The sequence below is a fragment of the Chiloscyllium plagiosum genome, unplaced genomic scaffold (assembly GCF_037043375.1).
Source record: "Chiloscyllium plagiosum isolate Xiang-an unplaced genomic scaffold, Cpla_swu_hap1 HiC_scaffold_16, whole genome shotgun sequence".
Lineage (NCBI taxonomy): Eukaryota > Metazoa > Chordata > Chondrichthyes > Orectolobiformes > Hemiscylliidae > Chiloscyllium > Chiloscyllium plagiosum.
In genome coordinates, this window is record NW_028270154.1 from 19545912 (window position 1) to 19558996 (window position 13085).

Here is a 13085-nt window from a genome sequence, read left to right on the forward strand (position 1 = left end):
ATGTTGGAAGCAACTCATTGCATCTTTTATGCATTTGCTGAGCAGTAAGGTTGTTTCTTGCTAGCTAGCAGTGCATTGACAATTAAGGGGATTACAACTGATTAAATGCTTTATGAACACTGCAGCTCCCCTCATAAATAAGCAGCTTATCATTGAGAATTCTTATATCGGAAGTCAGAGTGGTACCTGACAACTTCAGCTTGATCCAGAAAACTCCATATTGCATACTGGCCACCAACATCTCAGGGCATGCCACAACTACCCCATCACCACAAAATTGTCATGTGCCAGTCTGTAAGAAACCTCACAGCACATTACTGGTCCACTTACATTAAGCTTTTGTACTTCAATGCTGTACCCTGGGTTGTACGGACAACTCTCATTATAATGCTGTAACAAAGACCCTGGGCACTCAGGGACACGCACTCAGCTCGTAGACTGAACCAGGTTGCATCTCTGGACTTTTTTACTTGCTGTCATAGCACATACCCACACTCTGAACCTACGTGGATACTTTGTCTTGTGTTCTTGTGCTTTTCCCACTCCGCCAGAGATACAAGGCTCACAGCACTGCTGTATTGCCATGCTGATCAGCAGAGACACTAAGTCACGAAGCTAGTCCTGGTCATCAGCAGTCTTCAGTCATGTCAAGGAGGATAACAGTCCATCAGGGGCTGGTAACAATAAGTCAAGGGCAGCAGCCAATACCAGTCCCATAGCCAGTCAGTCGCTTGGAGGATGCTATCCACAGAAGCTGGTGAGGAGCTGAATGTCAGGCAGCCCAGCACCTGTCTTGACTCTTTCTGCCCTATTCTGGGCTGTTTTCTGCATGGAATGAAAGTGAGGCAGGTTTTAAGGGAGATGAGAGTGACATATCTGTTACTTTTGGTATAGATGGGAAGATGTCCGAAGCGAGTAAGTAGGCAGCAGGGTTAGTGGTGCTGCGGGTTAAGGTGGGTTCCAGGGAGTCAGGGAAGATGTTACAGGCTATATTGACAGCGATGGAGCATAGTCCTTGGTGGCAGTGGGTATGGTAGTAGTGAGAGTGAATTATGAGTATTCGAAGAGAGAATGGTGGCAATTACACCAGCAGAATGGGGAAGGTCATTGACAGTCTCTGTACACAGATGTGGATTCCACCAAATGGTTGAGACTGCTTTAACCCGGGTGGCTAGCTCAGAGCCTGCTGGCATGGTTTGGTGTCATGGACCTCCACTGCTGGTCCTGCAGATGAAGGTATCCCATCTGTGTGACATCCCATCCAACAGGATCTTCAGATCCTTGTCCACAAAAGGGTGCATTAAATTTCCCTGATAGCCATGTTCAGACAACTGTTAAGAACTGTGCAGGCAGCTTACCCAGCACCACATACAGGTAGAAGTGGTAAGTACACAACATACCAGGAGTGGTCACCTGGGGAGATACCAAAGCTCCTGCCAAATAGAATAGGTAATCATGTGCATTGCTAACAAACAGTTAAGTGTTGTTGACACTCCCCTGACTGAGCTGGGTGACTCACTATCTAACCACAACTCTCAAATCCTTATTCTTTTGTACCACTGTTATACTGTGCAAAACTGCTCACACTTACAAGAACAAGATTCAGGTGACAGTAGGATAGGATTTGAGAAGGAAACATTTGAATAATACTATTAACGTACTACTTAAATTGGATTTCCTATAATTTGTTAAATGCCAGGAGTCGGCAAAACATTTGGAAATTCTCACCTACTCCACTTTAGCCAAGCTCTAAGGCAGTCAGGTTAATCTTTGCCCCTCAAAGTTTTCTTCCCTGATTTGATAAAGGTGTCTGCTCAAGCTCAGGTACATTTCAATGGGAGGCAACTGCCATCTGCTATCACCCTCAGGCAGTAAATCCGAAGGTCCCCCTCATGGCAAGTGTGAGCAGGTTTTTCCAAAGTGAAGTTATCATAGCCTCGTATCAAAGGGCCTCATTCAATGTCCACGCATAAACATCTTCCACCTGAAGTTAACAGTCTCCTTAGACCACAGCCAATGTTCCCTCTCCATCCCACGACTGTTCCTAACTTTGATGCAACTGCAGCACGGACTACTCTTACCCCTATTGAAATCATCTACCTCAACTCAAACCAGGGCCGGAATCTGAAATCCTTTGACCTTGAGAATTCTCTTCTATGTTGGCCATTTGGAGAATCCAGTATCACTAATACGTGTGAAAACAAGAGCCAACAAATCAGACAGAATATCATTGCCCTCACAGCCAGTACCACAAACAGGTAAAGGTGGTAAGTACTTATAAATGAGCAGTTTTTTTCGGCCCTATGACTTTTCATCCCATTTGTTGCTGTTGAGTTTTGCTTTGTGATTTTATGATTGTGAAAGACTATATGATTGGAAGTTTTTTTTTCCCAGTTTGTTGCCGAATTTCCTGCTGCAACTTTCTGGCAAGTTCATTATTTTATCTCACTACTAAATATGCTTGCTATGCCTTTCTAATGAGTACTTTTTATTGTATCTTATTCCTACATGTTAGTTTTCACCTCGATTATCATCTTTCTCATTTCCTTGCTCTATCATCGATAATCATCCTTCCCCTTGTTAGAATTTGATGCGGAACTTTCTGAGGTGGCTGACAATTTTCTTCAGTGCTGTGCCGATGTAGACTTGAATATTTGCAGCAATAATGCTCCACCCTCTGTACTTTTTGGTTTGTTGAAGACATGTATGCACATGCTCTTGCAGCCTGCCAGCTAAACTACAGAAAACAGACATATCAGGTTTAAAACACAGGGAGAGGCTCATTCAAAAGGAGTTCCTAGTCAATTAAAAGAAGTGCAGCAACTAACTGGCCTGCTAAAGAACAGTAGGCTTCAGAAGGGAGAGATTCACAAAACCACTTTAGAATTGGATTTGGATTTCCTGAACCCCTTTTGCAAGGCAGACATTCTTCTGATATACTGTACAATTCTTTTTACTAATTTCTTAAAGTCGCAGAACATCAGAGCATATCAAAAGAACATTTTTGTCTGACTATTTTACCTAGGACTGCTATTACTACATAATGTCACAAGCAAATATGGTGCAACCTGTAAAATATGGCAAAAGAGCAAAGTCTTTATGCAGATTTCCCTCAGCACTTTTCCAATCTCACATTTCACACACACACTAACAAACTTTTCAACATGAGTCATTGGACATAGATCCAAAGCATAAAGACTGACCCATTTGACCATTACCATTTGCCTATTCTAGGAAATATAACAAGAGGAATTGAGTATAGAAGCAAAGAGGTGCTTCTGCAGCTGGACAGGGCCCTGGTGAGACCACACCTGGAGTACTGTGTGCAGTTCTGGTCTCCAAATTTGAGAAAAGACATTCTGGCTATTGAGGGAGTGCAGCGTAGATTCACGAGGTCAATTCCTGGAATGGCAGGATTACCTTACATTGAAAGACTGAAGCGACTGGACTTGTGTACCCTTGAGTTTAGAAGACTGAGAGGGGATCTGATTGAGACGTATAAGATTATGAAAGGATTGGACACTCTGGCAGTAGGAAACATATTTCCACTGATGGGTGAGTGCCGAACCAGACGACACAGCTTAAAAGTACGGGGTAGACCATTTAGGACAGAGCTCAGGAGAAACTTCTTCACCCAGAGAGTGGTGGCTGTGTGGAATGCTCTGCCCCAGAGGGCAGTGGAAGCCCACTCTCTGGATTCATTTAAGAAAGAGTTGGATAGAGCTCTCAAAGATAGTGGAATCAAGGGTTATGGAGATAAGGCAGGAACAGGATACTGATTAGGAATGATCAGCCAAGATTATATTGAATGGCGGTGCAGGCTCAAAGGGCTGAAGGGCCTACTCCTGCAACTATTGTCTATTGTCTATTGTCATAAGACTGACTTCAACACCTGGATGATATATGGATTCAATTAGATAACTGACATGTACTATTCACACTCTGCAAGTGCCCAGTCTGATTCTCTCCTACAAGAGAGAATCTAACTATCTCTCCTTGATGTCCAATAGCATTACACCACAGAATGACCCATCATCAACCACTGACCAGTACTTAAATAGATGCATGATATAAACGACAGGGATACAAGACCCTGGAACTCTGTGCAAGTTTCTCATAATTTAACTCCTGTGGACCATTGGACCAGTACCTAACCATCACTCTAAAGGTTCAGTCCCTCCATTAAAGAAGTATGTGATGGGTGTCCCTCCATCATCACATGTATTGCAATGGTTCAACACCATCTTCTCCAGGGCAGTTAGGGATAGGCAATAAGTGCTGGCCTAGTCAGTGATGCTCACATTTCGTGAATGAATGAAGAAGTGCCAGCAACACTCAAGCATGTCACTCAAAATAATTCACATTGAAAAGTCACATTATTAATCCAATCCTACAATACAGAAAATTCAATGGAACTGGTTCGATCTCATGTGTTGCACATACTGGCAAGTTTCATTGAGCATTTAATTTCTAGCCAACGCTTGAAATGATTTTGTCCTTATATTTTCAATCTTGATCTCTAACAAATGTTTATCCAGCTCCTTTGTAAAGAATTTAACCTGATTTAATATTAACTGTGTTATCTAGAAGGCCAGTTTCCATACCTATTGCACTTGGGTTGGTTGTGCCTGAGGCAAATACCCAGTTTAATTGCCTTCTCCAGCCATGCTAAGGGATAGCAGGTTGCCTTTGCTTCCCCTTTCCTCCAGTGCAATCAAATGCAATTTGATACGTTTTTCACTCCTCCTTCCCTCAGAAATCCTTAAGACTTCCCACTTTTCCCAATAATGCAATAGTGCCCTTTTGAAAGTAGATACCTAAAATTATTCACATCGCCATCATGACAAAGTCTACGTTTGTGCGGCATCACTGAAATTAGGAACATGTTCCAATGCACTCAATAAATGTACAAGGAAAGTATGACTGTTGAGCTAAAGGAGAATTAATCTGTGGGCTGACTAAAAGCCTAGTTGAAGGAGGGCAATTTAAAGATCTTAAAAGCAAGTTTTAAAAGAGAAGGGATAGACGAGTTTAAGAAAGAATCTTCATGTGTGGAGATTAGGGGACAGATCTACATAGTGGAGAGATGAATCGAGTTTTTTTTGGGGGGTTGTGAATGCTCTTTGGCAGGAAATAAAAACCTGTTGCTGAAGGCAAGATGCAAATTTAGTCAGAGTTGAGTCTTCTCATCAATTCGTTGGGGGCGGGGTAGAGGAAGCAGCAGTGGGCATTTGGAAAAACAGGTTGCCTTCTCACTCTCTTCAGTAGCTATTACTGTGCCTACAGTAATTTTTAAAGTAGGACAAATGAAACGTGCTGACTTTTCATATTTCAGAGGGCAGATGGTGATGTGAAACCTGGGAAAGGGTGAGAATGTGAATATATGTAAGCATCTTTTTGACTTTTTTTTGTGATGAGATAGGCTCACTCTATTCCACTAAAACTCTTTACTCAGTCTTATAAGTTGCATTCTTCAGTCAAACTATCAATGGCCCTGTTCTTGCAATCTTTGAGCTAGTTGGTCTGTATTAGATAAATGCCCCTATGAAAACTTTGGAAAGAATGTCAAGAGTTCCTTAATTGGCCTCATTATTGTTGTGGGCAAGATTACTCTCTAAGCCACCCGACTCCTCCACTCTCCTACAGCCTTCATGGCAATCATCATGGGGACAGCAGATCAATGCACTTGACCATTGACAGAATTTTTCTTAGTCACCTGCACTCGACTAGCTTACCTCAGCCCTCTGCTCTCAGTCTCTAAAGACATAATTGCCAATGTTGAGATGAAGATAGGGAGGAATACACAAGAGGTTTTAATTACAGAAATGGGCAATAAATTATATTTACAAGATGAAAATGATTTGTTTCAACATGTAATCAATTATTGTGCGATAAATTTGGATAAATAGTAATGCCCCTAAAATGTTGATAATGGGAGTTTCAATGATGATAATACCATTGACTGTTCAGGAGTAATGTTCAAATTGTTTTGTTGGAAATGGTCATTGCCTGGCACTTGTGTGGCACATGCTTTACATACTACTTGACAGCACACAATTAAATATTGCCCAGGTTTTGCTGCAATTAGACATGGACTGCTTCAGTATCAGAGGAGTCACAAATACTATTAAAGATTGCATGATCATCAGTTTCTGACCTTATAACGAAGGGAAGTTCATTGCAAAAGCTGAAGATGTTTGGGCCAAGGACACTATTCTGAGGATGTCCTGTAGAGAGGTCCTGGAGTTGAAATGATGGATGTTCAAAAACCATAACCAACTTCCTTTATGCTAAACCAATAGAGAATTTTTCCCCAATTCAAATTGGCGTGCTGCTAGTTTTGCTAGGATTCCTTGATGCCACATTTGGTAAAATGTAGCCCTGATGTCAAGGGCAGTCACTCTCACCTTCCTTCTGCAGTTAATCTCTTTTGTTCATGTTTGAACCAAGGCTGCAGTGAGACCAGGCACTGTGTGGTTATGGCAAAACACTAATTGAGGTTATTGCTAAGCATGTGCTGCTTGATAGCAAAGTTAATAATCCCTTCCACCACTTTGCTGTGGATTAAGACTAAGATGGTGGAGTGGTAATTGGTCAGGTTGGATTTGTGCTGTCTTTTCTGTGTACAATGCATTCCTAGGCAATTTTCCACATTATCAGGTATGTGCCAGTGTTATAGCTGTATTGTGGCAAGTTCTGGAATACAAGTCATTGATACTATTGCCGGAATGTTGTCAAGGTCTTTAGCCTTTCATACGCAACATTTCATAAAAACCTCATGCACAAATTTTATGTTTCCTGTTCATAAACACAATGCTATTGTTATCCATAATTACACTGATCAGTCTTTCTTGCACCCAATCTATGTTGTGTATCTTTGTATTTTGAAGTGTGTGATAGTATGTACATCCTGGGACAGTATGTACTGCCACTAGAAAATGTGGGGCTTAATGCGCAACCAAGGAGCAACTATGCACAATACTACAATCAGTATGGGAATCTCTACTTTCCATTTTAGATCCAAAATTAGCAAGAAAGAGAAAACAATTTCCATTTCACATTACTCAATATCCAGTCAACACTTCAGGGCAATGTCTATTCTAGCTAATGTTCTGAAGACATGAAACATTAACTCTGTTTCTCTCTTCACGGATGCTGTCAGAACTGTTGAGTTTCCCAGCACTCTGTTTTTAACATTACACACAACAGCTAGATATTATTGATACATCGTTCATCTCACCATCTTGTGTCATTCTCCCCTTGCTATCATTGACAATCTATGACACATGGCATTTTGCAGATGTAGATAAATATTAATATTTTAGTTTTCTTGTTGTTAGCATGGATCAAACTACTGCTGAATGCAAAATTTCACAAGTGTTATTCTATTGAATATTTAATTTAGACCTTAAAAACTCAAATCTAGCTGAGTCTGGAATCAATATCAATCAATTCTGCAACCTTCTCAAAGGATGTTAGTGACTATTTTGAAATAATCAGTAATTTGCTCAGCGATAACAGTTTATCTACATCCCATGAAACATTCCACTGATGCTGATATCCACCAAGGTAAAACCTCAGCATAAGGTTCCAAAATCTCAATAGCTAGTTCACACCATGACCTGACTGAGGAGTCAGTGTAATTACATGAAAACTGTGAAGCTTTCAACAGGATTTAGCACAGTTCTATTGCAAGTGTGAAACACACACATCAAGAAGGAAGGCTAGAAATCTTGGACAGCACTGGGATATTCTGTTTATCCTAGACACTTGGAGCAAACATTCTAATGATTGTTGGAGCACTATGCAACAAAGAAGTAGTATTTGACACTGTGAGATCTGAGATCTGTTAAGTTTCACATTTTTGTTGTCATTCAGCCTGAACTTTGAAGCATTTTTCTCTCTACCTTTTACCCATGTCACTATGACTTTTCTTGGTTCTTCCCACACTTGCTGTCTTTCATGCACCATTGCAAAATAATTACATGAAGCATTCCTTCTAATCTCAGTAGTTACTCATCAAAAACCTCAACATAAGGCTCCAAAACCTCAGTAGCTGGTTTGCACAGTGAGGGTAAGGGTTTGTCTTTGCTTAGTAAGTAGGGCTGTGGTTGGCTTTCAATCGGCAAACCTGCATGAATGCACAGCTAAGATACTTTGGCATATGGATGATCACTAACAGAAGTACACACCCTGAGGCTTCAATATGTCACATGACCAACTATCTCTTCCATCAAGTCTTGCCACTATTTACCACTATTTTTCATGTTGAAGGGGAATTAACTACCATTGTAAAAGGAACTTACAATTTTCTTCAATGGACTATGTTTTGAAAACAAGTTTATATCATTTTGGTAACATCACTGGATAGTAGTCCAGAGACACTGTCTATGAGGTTTTGGTTAAGAAAAAGACGGAATTGAGTGAATCCTCAGAAGAGTATAAAGGCAATAGAAGTATACTTAAGAGACAAATCAGGAGGGCAAAAAGGGGACATGAGATAGCTTTGGCAAATAGGATTAAGGAGAATCCAAAGGGATTTTATAAATACATTCAGGACAAAAGGGTAACGAAGGAAGAAAATAGGGCAACTCAAAGATCAGCAAGGCAGTTATGTTTGGAGCAGCGGGAGATGGGGGAATACTAAATGAGTATTTTGCATCAATGTTTACTGTGGAGAAGGACATGGAAAATATAGAATGTGGGGAAATAGATGGTGACATCTTGAAAAATGTCCATATTATGCGTTTCAAGACATCCAGGTGCTGGATGTCTTGAAACGCATAAAAGTGGATAAATCCCCAGGATCTGACCAGGTGTACCATAGAACTCTGCGGGAAGCTAGGGAAGTGATTGCTGGACCCCTTGCTGAGATATTTGTATCATCGATAGTCACAGGTGAGGTGCCAGAAGACTGGAGGTTGGCTAATGTGGTGCCTCTATTTAAGAAAGGTGGTAAGGAAAAGCCAGAGAACTATAGACCAGTGAGCCTGATATTGGTGGTGGACAAGTTATTGGAGAGAATCCTGAGGGAAAGGATTTACATGTATTTGGAAAGCCAAGGACAGATTCGGGATAGTCAGCATGGTTTTGTGCATGGGAAATCAAGTCTCACAAACTTGATTGAGTTTTTTGAAGAAGTAACAAAGAGGATTGATGAGGGCAAAGAGGTAGTCATGATCTATATGGACTTCAGTAAGGCGTTCGCCATGGGAGACTGTTTAGCAAGGTTAGATCTCATGGAATACAGGGAGAACGACCCATTTGCGTACAGAACTTGCTGCTTGGGCTCCCATCTATGTCCAGGACTGTTCTCGGCAGCAGTCCAGTCAGCCAAATTCACTTTTAATCATTGTAAACAAAAGACGCACTCAATGTTGAAATACGTCTTTGATGTAATGTTTCTATCAGGACAGTGAGATTTTTGATCCTTGAGGTTCCTCTGGAAATGATTTGGATATGAACAAAGGAGGGATAGTTAGTAAGTTTGCAGATGGCATCAAATTTGGAGGTGTAGTGGATAGCAAAGAAGGTTACCTCAGAGTATAATGGGATCTTGATCAGATGGGCCAATGGGCTGAGGAGTGGCAGATGGAATTTAATTTAGATAAATGTGAGGTGCTGCCTTTTGGAAAAGCAAATCAAAGCAGGACTTATACACTTTTAGATTAGATTCCCTGCAGTGTAGAAACAGGCCCTTCAGCCCCAACAAGTCCACACCGACCCTCCGAAGAGTAACCCACCCAGCCCCATTTCCCTCTGACTAATGCACCTAACATGTTGGGCAATTTAGCATGGCCAATTCACCTGGCCTGCACATGTTTGGACTGTGGGAGGAAACTGGAGCACCCGGAGGAAACCCACACAGACAATGTGCAAACTCCACACAGACAGTCAACCAAGGCTGGAATCAGACCTGGGACCTTGGTGCTGTGAGGCAGCAGTGCTAACCACTGAGCCACCATGCCGCCCTTAATGGTAAAGTCCTGGGGAATATTGCTGAGAAAAAGACCTTGTAGTGCAGGTTCATAGCTCCTTGAAAGTAGAGTCGCAGGTAGATAGAATAGTGAAGAAGGCGTTTGGCATGCTTTCCTTTATTGGTTAGAGCACTGAGTATAGGAGTTGGGAGATCATGTTGCAGCTGTACAGGACATTGGTTAGGCCACTTTTGGAATATTGCGTGCAATTCTAGACTCTTTCATATCAGAAGAAAGTTGTGAAACTTGAAACAGTTCAGAAAAGATTTAAAAGGATGTTGCCAGGATTAGAGGATTTGAGCTCTAGGAAGAGGCTGATCAGGCTGAGGCTGTTTTCCCTGGAGCATTGGAGGCTGAGATGTGACTTTATAGAGGTTTACAAAATCGTTAAGGGCATGGATAGAATAAATAGACAACATATTTTCCCTGGATGGTGGAGCCAAGAACTAGAGGATGAGAGGGGAAAGATAGAAAAGGGACCTAAGGAACAACTTTTTCACACAGAGGGTGGTACATGTATGGAATGAGCTGCCAGAGGAAGTGGTGGAGGCTGGTACAACTACAACATTTAAAAAGTATCTGGATGAGTATATGTATAGAAAGAGTTTAGAGGTATATGGGCCAAGTTCTGGCAAATAGGACTAGATTGAGTTGGGATATCTGGTTGGCATGGACAAGTTGGACCGAAGGATCCATTTCCGTACTGTACATCTCTATGACTCTAATTCTCAACATAGTCTCAACATAGCATGTTGGGAAGTTTGAGTTTAGTTTGTGAATCTGGGATTGAAAGCTGTCTCAGTAGGGGAGTGAAGGAAGATAATACCAATTTGTCATTCAGACCCATCTGATTGACAAATGTTCTTTAGGGAATGGAATATTACATTAGATTACATTACATTACATTACAGTGTGGAAACAGGCCCTTCGGCCCAACAAGTCCACACCGACTCATTACGTCCTTACATTGTCTGACTTTCAGACCCTGGGCAAAGTATCGATTCTCATTGCCCCCTCAAAAGGCCGAACAAGCCAACCAGTTCTAGGGGAATTTGGGAATGGGTAACAGATTATCGCCTTGCCAGTTATGAAAGAAAATTAATTTAAACATTTTAAATCTCAAGAAGGAAACTCACTGCTCCCAAAGGTGCTGATAATGTTGTATTAAGGCATCTTTCCCAAAAGCTTGACAATACTCATTTGCAAAAACATGGGAAATGTTTCTTGCTTATATTTTAATAGGGCACATTTTTTTTCCAAAAAATATATTTGTTCAAGTCCTTGTTATGTATTTACCCAATACTCTATTATATGATTCAGAATAAAACTTCACTGCACCTGGGGAACATTTCAACATTATTTGTACATAATAGAGAAACAGAAATATCATGCTGTTATGAGGATTCTCTTGATCCCTGGTAACCCAAAGAATATTCCTTACTTTATTGCATTAGTTTAATTCATATGTATATTCTGATTTAATTTTTCACTTGAGTTTATTATTTTCAATACAGAAGCTCAGGTGAAGGAGTTTAAGCAAGGATGAAATCAGTGAAAAGAGATGGAGATAACTCATCAACTCTAGTTAATTCAGGTCAAACTTCAGTTTGAGCAGATTGCAGAAAGCACTGTTATGGGCAACAGCGCCTTCTCCAAATCGTCCACAGAATATGTGTAGAGTAGGGTGAAGGGCTTTTGCCCGAAACGTCGATTTTCCTGCTCCTCGGATGCTGCCTGACCTGCTGTGCTTTTCCAGCGCCACTCTAATCTAGACTCTGGTTTCCAGCATCTGCAGTCCTGGTTTTTACCTTGGGTTGGCTTCTGTCTGTTCGTGGGAAACTGGTGAGCGAGTGCAAGGTTTCGATGCCAACTAATCGCGTTGGAATTCAATTTTTGCACTTGGTAACCCTAGGTTGGTGCAGTGCGGGAGCTGACGGGTCACACAATCGCAAACTAACCAGTTTAGTGACGGAACCAAAATTAAATGAGACTGTTTTTTAGTTGAAAGCAAAACTTGCCCAGAGTCACATCCCCCACCTTTCTACTGCTAGACCTCTCTGGATCTCGGAACACATGGACTGACTGATCCCCGCCTCCTTTGACTACCGCTCCAGATTCGAACTTTAAATCCAACTCCCTATATATTTCAAAATTCGTTTTTGAGCTGCACTTGCTTTGAGTCAGATTGCACTGAAATATCCTTGCAAGAAAATATAGTTTCGTTATTGTCTTTCGTCCAGTTCGATGCACTGAGGTAAGTTAATTGAATCCCAAGTTGCACAGAACACACTTTCAATGGAGCCGCTGTCTAATTGTGGCTTCGACTAACGTCCAGCAACAACCGCCCGGTCCTAAAGTTTAGCTGACCAGCATAGCTCCCGAAAAGCCCACATGTCTGAGCATGGGGCAGCAATGGCAACTTTCGGCTATCTGACAATGTTACTGCTTACCTGGTTCAAACTCCTTCCTGGAATGTCCCTGAGCAGGAATGCGAGCCTGAAATCCTCGCGTCTCCCAGCCCCTCAGCACTCCAGACGGCCAGCAGCGTTCACTCTCATCTTTGATGAATGAAAAAAAGAGCCTTTGGTGCCGGTCCGCCCACGCCTCGCCTCTCCGAGTGTTCTCGAGACTTTCGCTTGAACGCCGAGCCCCTTGCACCGACTGTCATGGGAAAAGCTAACCTCAAGATGCAAAACCTGGAACCTCCTGGAACTTCGTCAAACCTGGAGGGGAGCCAGCTCCTGCCAGCCAATCCTTCACTGGTGCATGAAACACTGCAACTCAAAATGTATATATAAACTAATCAACAGGTTTGTTTTTAAAGCGAGAATTCTCGCTCCAGGAACGACCTTTTTGATAAAAATCACACAACACCAGGTTATAGTCCAACAGGTTTAATTGGAAGCACTAGCTTTCGGAGCTAGTGTGCTTCCAATTAAACCTGTTGGACTATAACCTGGTGTTGTGTGATTTTTAACTTTGTACACCCCAGTCCAACACCGGCATCTCCAAATCATTTCTTTTTGTTAGACTAGTAAAGTCAATTGTTTCCGATTACCTTTCTTGATGAAATGGTCCAGTGCACTAAAAACCCCAATAATAGTTTCG

The 13085-nt window shown here is 41.7% G+C and overlaps 1 protein-coding gene across 1 annotated transcript in view; it reads right to left on the reverse strand.

Annotated features, from left to right (window-relative positions):
- The window catches only part of LOC122556511 (protocadherin Fat 1-like), a 161416-nt gene extending 148809 nt beyond the window's left edge, over positions 1 to 12607 (reverse strand). The window contains exon 1 of the mRNA XM_043703233.2: positions 12428 to 12607. The gene's annotated coding sequence lies outside the window, so the exon portion shown is untranslated. The remainder of the gene's footprint in view (positions 1 to 12427) is intronic.
- Positions 12608 to 13085: the final 478 nt, after the last annotated feature.